The sequence below is a fragment of the Lichenostomus cassidix genome, chromosome 5, assembly GCF_008360975.1.
Source record: "Lichenostomus cassidix isolate B80296 chromosome 5, HeHo_3.0, whole genome shotgun sequence".
In the NCBI taxonomy this organism is placed as follows: Eukaryota; Metazoa; Chordata; class Aves; order Passeriformes; family Meliphagidae; genus Lichenostomus; species Lichenostomus cassidix.
Genome location: NC_139486.1, coordinates 10,288,079 through 10,300,880, shown reverse-complemented (window position 1 = coordinate 10,300,880; position 12,802 = coordinate 10,288,079). Strand labels below are relative to the sequence as shown.

General features: G+C 44.0%; 1 protein-coding gene across 1 annotated transcript in view; it reads left to right on the top strand.

Moving 5' to 3' along the window:
• RCOR1 (REST corepressor 1) overlaps positions 1 to 12,802 on the top strand; it is an 82,228-nt gene that overhangs the window by 46,275 nt on the left and 23,151 nt on the right. The window lies entirely within an intron of this gene.

The following is a 12,802-nucleotide window of genomic DNA, read 5'->3' as shown; positions in this document are numbered from 1 at the left end:
TAGGACACTGGATCATGGATGGCAGCTGGATCTTCTGGTCTTGCTGTGCTGCTTCTGTTTGACCTGATGGTCGGTTGGCATTGCCAACTTCGACATTCACCAGTCCCTTCCTATGTTACCCTGTGGCATCTCCTCTTTTGAGGCTGCAGCTGGCTCCCTGCTTTACATTATGCCTGCCTTGGTGCACATGGAGAAAATTCAGACACTCTCCTTCCCTCTGTGGAGGGGAAGTAGAGAGACCCAGGGGATATGGGGACAAAGGAGTGTCAGAAGTAGGTGAAACAGCTGGGTGCTCCGGCATCCACCTAATGTGCTTGGCCAAACCCTGTGGCTGGGGCAAAGGGAGCAGTCCCTAAATGTGCTGCAAAACCTGATGCTGGGAAGGCAGTAATGTGCCAGCTGAGGCTCTGATGGAGGAAGAAGTGCTGGTTGCTATGGTTACTAAAGATATTAACCCTGTGGTGTTTGGATGGGCAAGGTTTAGTTAACTGTGCCACAGGCAGGGTAACTGGGAGTGTGTGGTGTTCCACCCTAAGAAGTTACGAGTTGACATTCAGGGTTTCAAAAGCCCACGTCCCAGCCACGTTTTCAAGTGTGCTCTGGTCCTTAGTGTGTCAGCAGCCTTCTTCGAGTGCGAGTGAGTTTTGGTAGCTCTTCTCTCTTGTGATGGTGAATGCCAAAATTTCTGAGGGCAGATTGCAGGTTTAAGTGGCCAGAGTCTGTCTCCAGCTGTAGTTTAAGGGTTAATCTTTGCATAAAATGAACTCTGGATTACTCTTTAGTTTTTCTTCTAAAGGGGATGTTGAGCAAGCTTGGAAATCTATTTTGTCTATTTTCTAAGCTAAAATGACTGTCAGAATGAAGGATATGAAAATGCCTTCTAAAGTTGCTGTATGTGTCTGATCGTGATTTGTGTGGCTGGTCTCTGTTTTCAGTGTGTACCTGAGCCATAGCTGTTTTAAGAAGAGCTTCTGCTTGGACAGAACCTTTCCCCCTTGGCTCACTTATTTTGTCCTGTGAATTCTGTGGACATGCGACTCCATCACTATCATCATTAGCTCTCATTTTCCATGGGGTGTAGAGTGCCCTAGGAATAAGCAAATATGAGCAGAAAACTGCAAATGGGAGAGTGTAGACTGGGCAAAGTGTTGATCTTAAAATCTCCATTTTATAAAATGAAGCCCCTATGTAACAGGATGCCTTTAAAATGGAAGAGAATATTACTTCAGAGATATTTGAGAGCCACGTTCTCCCCAGCACAGAGGCACCCTTCCTCAGGTAGCAGCAGTGAGGCAGAGGATGTAGTCTGGTATGTATTCAGTATCAGAAAAGCTGGTTTTTAAGTCCCTCCTCTCCATCATGCCATAAACAGCATCCTTGAGACAGTTGAGATTGTAGTTTTGAGCCCCCTCTGCCCTCCATTCTCTATTGTGACTTGGTTTGTGACTCCACGAAAGGTTATGTTGATGCTCAGTAAGAGTGCAGCCACCTTGGCCAGGGATGGGAGAGTGGGAGCTGCTTAGGCTTTGCCACCAGAGAGAAAAAAAAACACTGTTGAACTCTTAGCTGAGCTTATACTTGGGGTTTTTTGTGGCCAGCTAAGTGCTGTGGGAGATTGTGAAGGAAGGAGCATATGTATTGTGCTTTTCCTGTTTGGGATTTTTCTGCTTGTTTGTGTCCAGGGTTTTACTTGTTGAGGTGTTAGTTTCCTTTTTTTTTTTGGTAGTGGTGAAAGTATGAGTTCTGAAAAAAGAGCTGCCAGGTCTCTAGGGGGTGGACTTCAGGAGTTGTGATTGTCTCCTTAAGAAGGTAGGTGCTGACCTTTTGTTGCTCAAGGGAAGATAGCAAAAAAATCCAAACTTAGGTTTATGCTGTTTGTGTATGCTCCTTACCTAGAAATATCAGTTTGTTGCCTGTTCCAGTGACAGCAAAAAGGATTAATGGGAAAGCAGAATTGGGTTTATGTTTATCCCTAATCCAAATTTCATATTATGCAGTGAACCTGGCAGCTGTGAAGCTTGGATGTAAATACAGTAGCTGAAGAGTGCAACTCCATGAATTCAGAAATGAAAGAATTAGTGTTTAATTTAAGATTGTTTGAATTTAGCTGTACAAATAATAGTCATGGCCACTTTTCCTAGCAGCTGCAGTTGTTGCACTTCAAAAAATGCTCAAAAGACAAAGGTGAAGGAATGCAATTTTTCATTTTGACTAAGACAATTTTCAATGCTTATAGTAGCAATATTGTGAACAGCAAAAAGTAGATACACCCATAGCCTTTGAATGCTGGTTATCCTGAAATGGCTGAGTTGCCTCAAACTTAGCTGCAGTTTCCCCTTTGTTTGTCATCTGCTGTGCTAGCTGCTGTTGCAACGCTGTTTGGAAATCTCAGAGCAGCTCTTTCATCATTATTGCTGCAGGTTGATATTTCTGGATCCTGAATGCATATTTAAATTAAGATGAAATTTTAACCCTTTGACAGTAGTGGAATCAGGAAAGCAATTTAGTTTGAGAGACTAGAGTGTGTATTTGGATGGATTTTAACAAAGGTACACTGGATTGTGTTGTTGTGTTTTGTTGTTTGGTTTGGGTTTTTTTTTCCAAAGCCCACAGACAGGGAAAAAAAAAACAACCTGAAGAAGAGAATGTGTTGGAGAGTATCCAGGAAAAGGATGTCTTATCTAAGGTAGCTGTGTTATCCTGGAGGAATTTTTGCTGCTGTGCTGGGAGGGGGGAGGTAGTCACCAGTTTCTTCATGTGCCTTGTTCTCTCCTGCCACCTGTTTGTTCCTCCTTTTCACTGCAGTGTGATCCAGGCCTTCTCTGAACGTGTCAAGATGACCCACTTTGAAAATGCCGGCTGCCACTACTGCGGGATTGAACCGGTGCTGGCGCTCGGAAGAAGCTTTTTTCCTAAGAGAAGTTTAGAGACAGGATGACGTGGATGTAATGGAGTGATGATAGCTGTGTTAAGAGTTGCCCTGGCAGCGAGCCTTGATCTGAAATACGTTTTGGAGCAGCCTTAGCCAGCCTGATCGGCGCTGCGTGAGTTGTAGGACCAGTATGACGAGAACTAGGAGGCTGCAGCTGCTTCATGCTGCTTAGCCCAGCCTTGGGACGGGCTGACTGTGTGCCAGTCTTGCTGGAAATGTAGGCTTGGGGCATTTCAGAGGACGAGGTTGTTTTTTTGGTCTCTTGTCTCTTATGGTAGCTGTGAGCAAAAAATAAGAATGGTTAGGGAACAGAGGGTAATTTTCTACATTCTTTTTTAAAAATTTTTTTCCTTAGAGTGAAGTTAGTCAACAAGTATATGTTTATAGGTATGTGATGGAAGCCGTACACAGGCAGGGAGGAGCTCTTGTGGGAGGTGTCTCCACTGAGGAATGCTTGAGGAGGTCATAGCTGTAACAGCTTGCTATGATGAGTTCATATGCTGCCAAGTGTGACCTTTACAGATGTGCTACTGCAGGGGGCAAAGCAGCTAGGCTTTCTCAAGGACATGTGCCAGAGCTTCCCTCATCATTCTGTGTTTGTTGTGGCATTGCTTGCTCTAATTAGGAACCACTCCTACTACTTAATTTTCCTGTACTCTTAATTCTGCACTCCATGTTGTTACTTCCCTGTTCATGTGCTTCTTGTGCAGATTCATATTATTGTAGGGTGGTAGCGCTGCAATTTTCTAGCACTGCAAGGATTCGTGGTAATATGTAGTAACTTCTCAGTCAGGAATGGGTTTCTAACTCCTGGCTAAAAGCCATGAAAACTCACCACTGATATTCCAGGGTATTTAATAACATTGGTTTATCATAGGCTTTTCCACAGAGTCTCTTAGGGTCAGCCTTGAAGGCTGAGGGTCCTGTATGTAATCCATGTTTCAGCATGTGCTTTATGCATCTGTAACTTGATTTTTTTCTAAATTGGCTTAATTTTATGGGTATTTGAATACCTTAGTATCTGCTACCATAACACTAATACTTTGATTTAGAGGCTACTGCAAGGCTGATGTTATCCAAGATCTGGCTGTGGAGCCTTGCTGTTTTTCTGTATGGACTTCTTGGAGAGGTCAGACACATCTTTGCACCTCTTTTGCTTCCAGTCCTGTAGGAAGTAAATGAGTGCAAGAATGGATGCACTGAGTGTTAGTGTCTCCCAAAGGCTGACCTGTCGGTAGTGGGATGATCCACATCTGCTGAGGGCAGCAGCTGTGTGACTCAGACTTGTCTCCTTCCTTTTGCTGACTGCTGGCTTGCCTGATGCTTCCTTTCTGCCCAAGTGACATCCCTCAAGGAGGTAGCTAGAGTACAAATTGATCATTTATTTTGCTTTTGTGTCCAGTATAAAAGGGAGTCAGCATGGCTTCTCCTTTCTTGTCACAGGTCTTATTATCAGTAACAATAATAATGAGCTGTAATTTAATGTGATGGCTATTCTGCTCCCCCATACCCCTTGTGTGTGTGCCCTCATGCTGCACAAAGACCCTGTGTTGTGGGGAAGTGGAGTTACACATGCTGTTTAGGAAGCCTGGCTCTGATACAGAGCTTTCATTAGTCTGCATTCCTACAGCAATGGAGAATATAATAGTTCTTAGGAACTATTATACTTGGTTTTTAGGAGCTTTCAAAATCTCTTTGAGGCTGGAAAATGGACTTTGTGGAAGGTTTCACTCTCTTCAGAGTCTTTGCAGTCTGGATATTCCTTGGTGGCTTCTGAAGCTGGTTGGCAGCAGGTTACTCGATGAAGCTTTATGTTATTCTCACTGACTGTTTTGCAGACCAAGAATTTCAATGTATGAAGTATGATGTGGATGAAGAGTTCAGAGTGTTTCTAGGCAGGCTACTGAAGCCTTGTATTGGACTGCTAGTAATCCAACTCTGTGGTCTCCCCTACTGATTTTGTCATTAGCGTGCGTCAAATTGTATCTGGGTGTTTTTTTGTTTTTTCAAATTAGCAAATATGGCTTTTGGAAGCATTCACTGGATCAGGCATTCTCAAGGAGTGATAATAATAATTTTCATATGAAAATCTGTACAAAGGAGGATTTTTCTAACCCAAGTTAGCATCATCTGCACTGCACAATATGATAAATTTTATTTCTTTTTAATAATCTACCTCGTATCACAACTGTATTGATAATGTTGCTACTTGAGTTGCTTGGGTATGTTGCTGCCTGTAGTTGAAGTGTATTATCCAAGGTTGTAACCTCCCAGCAGAGTGAACTCAAGCCATGGTTTGACAGCAAAATAAATCTGGCTTTAGGGCTTCTCGGACTGAGTTGAGAGCACTGTACTGAATAATGCAAAGAGCTGTTCTGCCATAAACTCACTTTGTTGTTTAGGTGTTTGCTGTGTGCATTTTTCCTGTCTGTAACTTCTCTCTGTGCTTGGAAGGTCATATGTTGGAATGAGTGTTTTCTCCCTGCTGGAAGCTAATGTGTTCTGGGTTTGTGTTCACACATGGGCAATATCAATTGCTCTGATAATTATATTTCATGCACTCCCTGTTTGTGTCTGATTTAGGATCAGGCTTGCAGTGCTAAATGATAGCTATGCTCAGATCCCATATGGTCACAATTTAGGTCTGCAGGTGATCCCATTTGTGTCCCTGTTCTTTGATAGGTCCCAGAGACAGTATTTGGTTTTTTTTACTGCCCTGTCAGATCTCTCTCATCCTTTTCTGTAGTATATCTGGCAGCATCTGGGCTCACGGTGCCCAGGGGTCTGTAGATACTTAAACCTGTGCCATCCCTCCAGTACAGTGGTGTTTAGTGCTATTGCAGAGCAAATTTCTGACTGAAGGTTCGATGTGATGGATGTATAAGAAGCATTCCTTCTTCCCAGAGGATCCCCTGTGGATGTCATTACCATGGGCATCCACATGGCCTTTCTGAAGGAGAACAGCAGCATCAGAAAGCATCAGCTGTCTGGCTTTCCTGATGGTAATCCTCATTAACACTCTGCCCCACATATATACAGTGTGTTGAGACTTTTCTTGGTGTGGTGTCAGCTGAGGGTGCAACTTCAGGAATGAACATATGTTGGTAAAGACTTTAAAAGTTATATGGGTACTAGCAAAAGGCATTTCCTTTGCCAAAAGGCCACAAAAACTGTGCTTATTTGTCAGTACACCAGTAGGACTTGAGCTGGTATAGCAAAATCTAAAGGCATGTGAGTGAGGTCTTTAACCATCATTGAGGTTTCAGCTTTGAACTTGTCTTTATATGCAGGCCATGAAAAGAGCAGTATTCAAAATAATAGAAAAGGAGGTAGGAAATACGGTGTTTCTTTTTAGCTTATTAGTGTGCACTGCTTGGGGACTGATTGCCTTTGGGGGACAAAGGGAGCTTTTGGTAGGTATTAGGGCTTTTAAAGGGGTAAATCTCTCAGCAGTGGGGCACTCCATTTTATTCCTTGATGTATTCTCCCTGAGGCTGCCATTTCCATGTTCCAAGTGTGGCTCTGTGAAAAACTTTTCTTCACCAACGCAAGTTTACGTAAGCCTGTCCAGCTGCTCATCCCTGCCACTGTGCTGTGGCAAGGAATGAGTTGCCCTTTCGGCTTGAGCCAGTCTCATTCCTTGCTGAAATTGAGGGCTCATCTCTTCTCAGGCTCGTGTAACCTCCCAAAAAAGGGATTTTTATATGGTACACAACAATATAAAAATTATAAAACTGTTTATGAATAACTTTCCTCTTTGGTGGTGGTCAGCTGTTCAGTGCCTTGACTGGCTCTGGAGCTGGTCCAGGACAAGGGGGCAGCCTGTGTGGGTAGGGCTGGTGACAGGAGGGTCCGGGACTGCCCCTCCTAGGAGGTGGTATGCCCTCTCCATGCTTTCAGCCACCACTCAGTGCTTGTATGCCTTTAATTGCTGCTTGGGTGAGGAAACTGATGTGCTGGGGGAAGGTTTTCGGGTGGGTCAGTTTGCCAGTCTGGTTCCCTGGGATTCCAGGCAAATGCTTGTGCTCCCAAGAGGAAAGAGGTGGATGGATAGGGGAGCTTAGTCTGGTCCTGCTGCCATAGGACACTTAATGCAGTGGTACTCTATGGTCCTTAGTACATGGACAAGAGATGATACACAAGTAAAATTTGAGCAACAGGGAGGTGAGTGGGTGGGACGTTGATAGATGCTGTGGAGTCCCATGACTCGAGCTACCGTGCCCTGCTGTGGCATATTTTCTCTTGCTCCTATCCAAGTAAGCTCCAAGTAAGTTTTCCCTTTTGCCTTGCAATTGCACCCAGACTTTATCCTCACCTGCTGCAGATGCAGTGAAGTTGAAGCCTAAATCCTCTTGTGCCTTCTGGTGCGTGAAGTGGTTTTCAGGTAGCCTTTGTGTCTGCGTAACCAGCACTCTGTGTTCCTAGAAAAAGTGTTAAAGGAGGCTGTGTGCCTGCCCAGGTGGGTCAGCACAGGCCACAAAACACGTCTATGCTCTGTCTCCTGCTCTTCTCCTGCCTGTTACACACATCTTACCAAGAACAGGAAATAGCTTTTCCAATGCATAAGAACCTTTTGAACAGAAGCATAGAATAATTACGGATCGAAAGACCTCTACGATCAGGTGGGATTTATATTCTTTTAAGTGATTTTGTTCAGGATATTCACCTGCTTCCCATGCTTACAGTTGCAGCTAACTTTAGGGAGACAATCGAGCAGACTCGTGTGCTTTTGGCAGCTTTCTCTCCCGAGCTGGGACCACGAGGTGGCAGGAGTGTTCCACCAGTGCTGCCAGGGCAGCGGGACAGCAATGCAGCTGCTCATTTTTATCGTTGAGGCGAAAACTGTGCTCAGTTGTTTGCGTACCGTCATAATTGTGTTTTGAAATTTGGAAAAGTTTCACGTGTATGTGCCTACATGTCCTTATTTTCTTTATATAGTATTGATTTATTTTGGGTCTTGACTTTCTTCTTTTTTCTTTATTTTCCATTGTTTTTTTTTCCTGTTCTCAAGGGAGATGGAGGGGAGGGAAAGATGTATAGCAACATCCAGAATTCCTTGCAGGTTCCAGCATTGATCAAACCCCGTGAAGCACATTACTGAGGCTGCGAAGGATGCTGCTTTTGTCCTCATTTCACCCTGTTCTGTCAGGGTATTGCATCACGTAATATGCAAAGTGTTCAGAGCTCCTGCAGTACCCTAGTAATAGGGGTGAAGTGAGGTTGCAGCAACAGCTCTACCTCTGCATTCCTGTTGCTTTCTGTAGGCTTTAGCACACTCGCTTATGCTGCAAACCTGCCTTGGGGTCACTGAGTCTGCTGAACATAATGTGATCCTTGTGGGGTCATTAAGAAGCAATTTGGGTGGGGGGGGAGAAATTCCCCAGAAACACCCACTCAGAGAAATCATAGTGTGATGAAATGGTGAAGAGGGGAGTCGTTATTTTCAAGCATGTCTCTTTTCAGAGTTCTCCCATCCTCCTGAAATTAATGCTCGTGTTTTACGTCTCAATTCACTGTTCGAGGATGCGGGACTGAAAATCAGCAATGCAGTTGTTTGCTCTTGTTCCTCCTTCCCTGTGTCAGCCAAGAGGGTCCTCTTTCTTTTGCCTCTAGTGAGGAATATTTGCAGGGAGGTGGTTAGCAAAAAGCAAGTATTTATGATAAGGATGGCTGGGAACAAGAACACAAAATTCAGGGGGTTAAGGGCACCTTTTTGGTCAAACCCCCCTCTCCAGAGGGTAGGGGAGATGGAAGCGTCTTTCTGTGCTTCCTTTGCCACTCCCTTCCATTTCCCTTATCTCTTTGGCTGTGTTAGTGCTACACTCAGGGTCCTTCAGTCATCTCATATTTGGGAGATGTGTGTTTTAGCATCTGAGCACTCTGTGCCCCTCTTTGCTGGTGACAGTGTATATGTGAGGCTCTGTTCCCTTTGCATCCCTGCCTTTTGTGCATCTCCTGCCTTCCTGAGCATGACTGGCTGTAGGAAGGGGCTCTTTGGCCCAGTGCTCACTCCATTTTGGATGTGGGTAGACAGGGTGATTCTGCTCACCCCACACAGCTAAAATGCATTCAAGAGAAGAAATGTAGCCAAGTAGGTGAAGAAATATCAGTTTATGGTTCTCTTCTGCGTCCCTCCCCCCATCTGGTTTCTAGTAGCAACAAGAACCTTCACAGGAGCAATGCATCTCCTTTGTCACACAACTGTCTCTATTCAAGTGTCATTGTATTTTTGGCCAGGTCTGTGTTGAAATATCTTTGTGGTGTAGGGAAATGAGTTGGATGGGAGGGCAGGATACTCTTATCTACCTTGTCTGGGGAAAAGTTATGCTGGTAGAAAGAGTGCTTGGTGGTGTGTTTTATGCTGGGGGAAGTGGACCGGGATTGCTCTGCTGCTCTTGCTTGCTGTCTTCTGGAAAGCAGCACAGAGATGTGCTGGCAAGCTGTCTCTTCTGGTGTAAGCAGGGCTCTGCCCCAGGCTCCTCTGGCTCTGAACTGTGGTGTCTAAACAGATTGCTGAATTACACACTGAGCGTGACTGAATGCCACTGAAATGCAGTGAGCAGAATTTCACGTGCTCGCTAGAGGTGCGGGGGGAAGGCAGAGATGGAAGAGGACACTTCTTTATCTGGTGTGGCATGTAAAGCATTAAGCTTGTGGCAATTCCAGGCTCTACTGGTATGGGAGACTAAAGGGATCCTGTGACTCAGCTGGTGCCATGCTCTTCCTTGCTTACTTCATATGGAGTGGGATGGTAAAGAAAGAGCAATCGGAAGGATTGCTCAAGGGACTGTCATACCTCTCGGATGGTGCAAGCATCAAAGCTAGTGAACTCACAATTAGCCAAGAAATGACAAGCAGAAGGGGCTAGATTGGCAGTAAGCAGGCAGGAAACAAGCCAAGAGGAGAGTACAGTGGTGTACTCCTTGTCCGTCCTTCACCCACAAATGCTCTTTTAGTGTGTAGGAGTAGTATTGCTGTGTGCTTATGGTCAATTTACTGCCTTATTGCCTTTTTCTTACTTTTCTTTTCTCTTCCTCCAGTGTAACAATGGGGTATAACACTGAGGTGTTACAGAACCTACCGTGACAGGAAAAGCACCTTGCTTACTTTCATGGTGTCTAGTCACTCATAATCTACTGTTTGGCTCAGTTGTTTATTGACTTGTTTGAAGAGAAATCTTACTGGTATGTGGGACCTTGCTGATATTCTTGCTTAGTTAGGAGAGAAAATGCTGTAGTGATTTTTTGGGGAGCAAGTATGTTTTCATTACTTAACAGGCGTAAGAAAGATAATACACTGGAAAGGAGAACGACCTTATCTCTTCTCTGTATATTTTAAAGGATAAGATGCTGAAGTCGAATGAGGAACTGTAGATCTTACCACAGTGAAAGCAAGGTAGTTAATGCAGTGGTACTTAGCATTCAGGAGCTTAATTCAGCCTTGGACTTGAGAGAATTCAGCTCCTTTCCCTCCTCCTTCCTTCACATTCTCCTTAGACAAAATATATAACACTGCATGTGCAAGACTTGATTTTTAAGGAAGCAGAGAGTATTTAGCTGAACCACAGGGAAATGCTGCATGTAGGGTTTCCTGGCAGCCTTTGTTTTTGATGTGGTTTTATAACCATCTGTTAACTCTGGAAGCACCTGAAGTTGCTCTTCTCCCCACATTTTACTGATGTTCCCTACCCTGTTTGGCATATGGAGGGAAGGGATGGTATGTATCTGAGGCAGTTCCCTTCTCTGTCCCTGTTTACTCCGTGTGGCTCTCCTGAATCATGTTCTCTTTTTGGGATGTGGTTTTGCAAGTTGGTTTTTTTTCCTGTGGCTGATTTTCGAGGTTCGTACCAGGCATTGGTAACCCGCAGGATGTTCTATTAGGCAATGCAGCAAAATCAGCCTAGGAAGTTTGTCATTGTCTTAGGCACCTCCACTGCCTTTGCAACTATTTTATTATGTTTCTGTTGTGCAAGGAAAGGTTGCTTGCAAGAAGGGATGGTTTTCATCCCAGTTCAGCATGGTTCTTAGCAACAATTTGTTGACTTGGAGAGACACATGTGTTTGTGCTGCAGCAGGGCAGATGAATGGCTGTGGCTAATCCTTTTTCCAATGGGCTAATAAAACTATTACTGAATGGATCTAGAACATGGAGCAATGAATGGGTTTGTCAGCCTGTTGGGAGTTGCTGTTGTGTGCAGGTGGGAGCTTGGAAGGACAAGAACCTCATGGAATGTCCTTGCTAATGTGGAACTGTGCCTGTGTTTACAGCATGCTCTTCTCCTGCCACAATGTGTGGCTGTATTAATATTCTCCTGGCTTCTGCATGGCACTTAACAAGGCCCTCTTTTCCAACACCTTTTTGTGAAAATTAACACAAAATTTTTGTACTTTTCCTTTCCAAATGAAGGTCTGCCATTGTCATCACATGTCATATTGGCTAGTCTAAAGATGGGATGTCCACTTTAAGTACCTAGATCTAAATGCTTATTATTAATGGCAAATTGGAAATAAGAGGCTGCTGCTCTCCTGCTGTGTGTTTTCTTATTTATCCTTTCTGTTTTCCCAGTGCCTTTTGAGTTTATAGCTTAGTTTGCTAAGCTGAAGGAGTAATTGAGGACTGCCCCAGCTTGAAGGAAAAGCTTTAAAGAATGCCATGCTATTCCATAAAAGTGTTTATAAAGGCAGAAAATAAGGGAGAAGCACATTTGAGAGCTGAAGTTAATCGTGAGGCCCAAAGTGTGGGAAATGTGGCTTCCTGGGCTGCAGAGTGCACCAGAACCATTTCCTTCCGGAGGTGCTGCGCATGCTCTCCAGGAGTCTGGTGCTCAGCACGGGAATTGGCTTTCATCCCTCCCTGGGTATCTGTAGAAAAAGAAGGGGGAATGGTTTTAAGTTCCTTGCTATGTGACTCGTTGTGAAATCGAAATTTTGTAGAAGGATGAGACCTTTGGCTGTGTGTATTGGTTTTAGGTCAGGCTACTAGCATGTTCTTGGGGATCATACAGACAGCCAGTGCTTACAGCATCTTCCACTCCACTAGGTGAAGCAGGAGTCTCACCTTTTAGATTAATTTAAGATTACTTTGTTTTCAAGGGTGTTATTAGAATTATGATGTGATTAACAATGACCAGGCACAAGGGTGCAGACTTCAGAACACTACCACTGGTACTTTGATCTAGTCCTCTCAAATGGATGCTGTTGGTCATAATGTGAGCTCAGTCATGCTGAGTGAAAGACATTTGGGTTTAGTCCCATCTCTACAAAATGCAGCTCCTCAGAGCATGTTCACATTGTAGAGGTTAAAAGCTCATGGGGCATAATAATACAAGAGTGTGGGGCTTGGACCAAGATAAAAACTGCTGAGACATAAAAATTGAAAAATTTACCAAGGTATTTGCAATGGTCATGCAGCACAAGGATTCTGGTGGTATTGGAAGGTATGGGTTATGTTTGGGGATGCTTTCCCTTAAGAAAACAACTACTTTGGGGTATTAAAAAAATCACCCCCAACCAACCAATAAAAACCCCACAACAAAATGAACACATACCCCAAAAAGCAGCTGACACAGTCATATCTACAGTTTTGATGAGCAAATTCTGAAATATCATAGGCTGTTTTTTCAGAAGTACTGGAACTGGATTGGATATCATGCATCATTTAGGCTTGTTAAGGAAAATATGGATTTTTCAAGTTCTGGTGACTTGTTTTGCTTTTGTTTCCTTCCTTTCCTGAATCACTGGAAACAGCAGCTGTTCATGAGAGTTCTTTATGGAGAGCTGAAGTCAGAGCTGCAGATTTGGGCTTTAGACTGGGAAGGGAAGATGAGATTAGATCATTATATAAAATGCACTCACACCTTCTCTTTGTTTT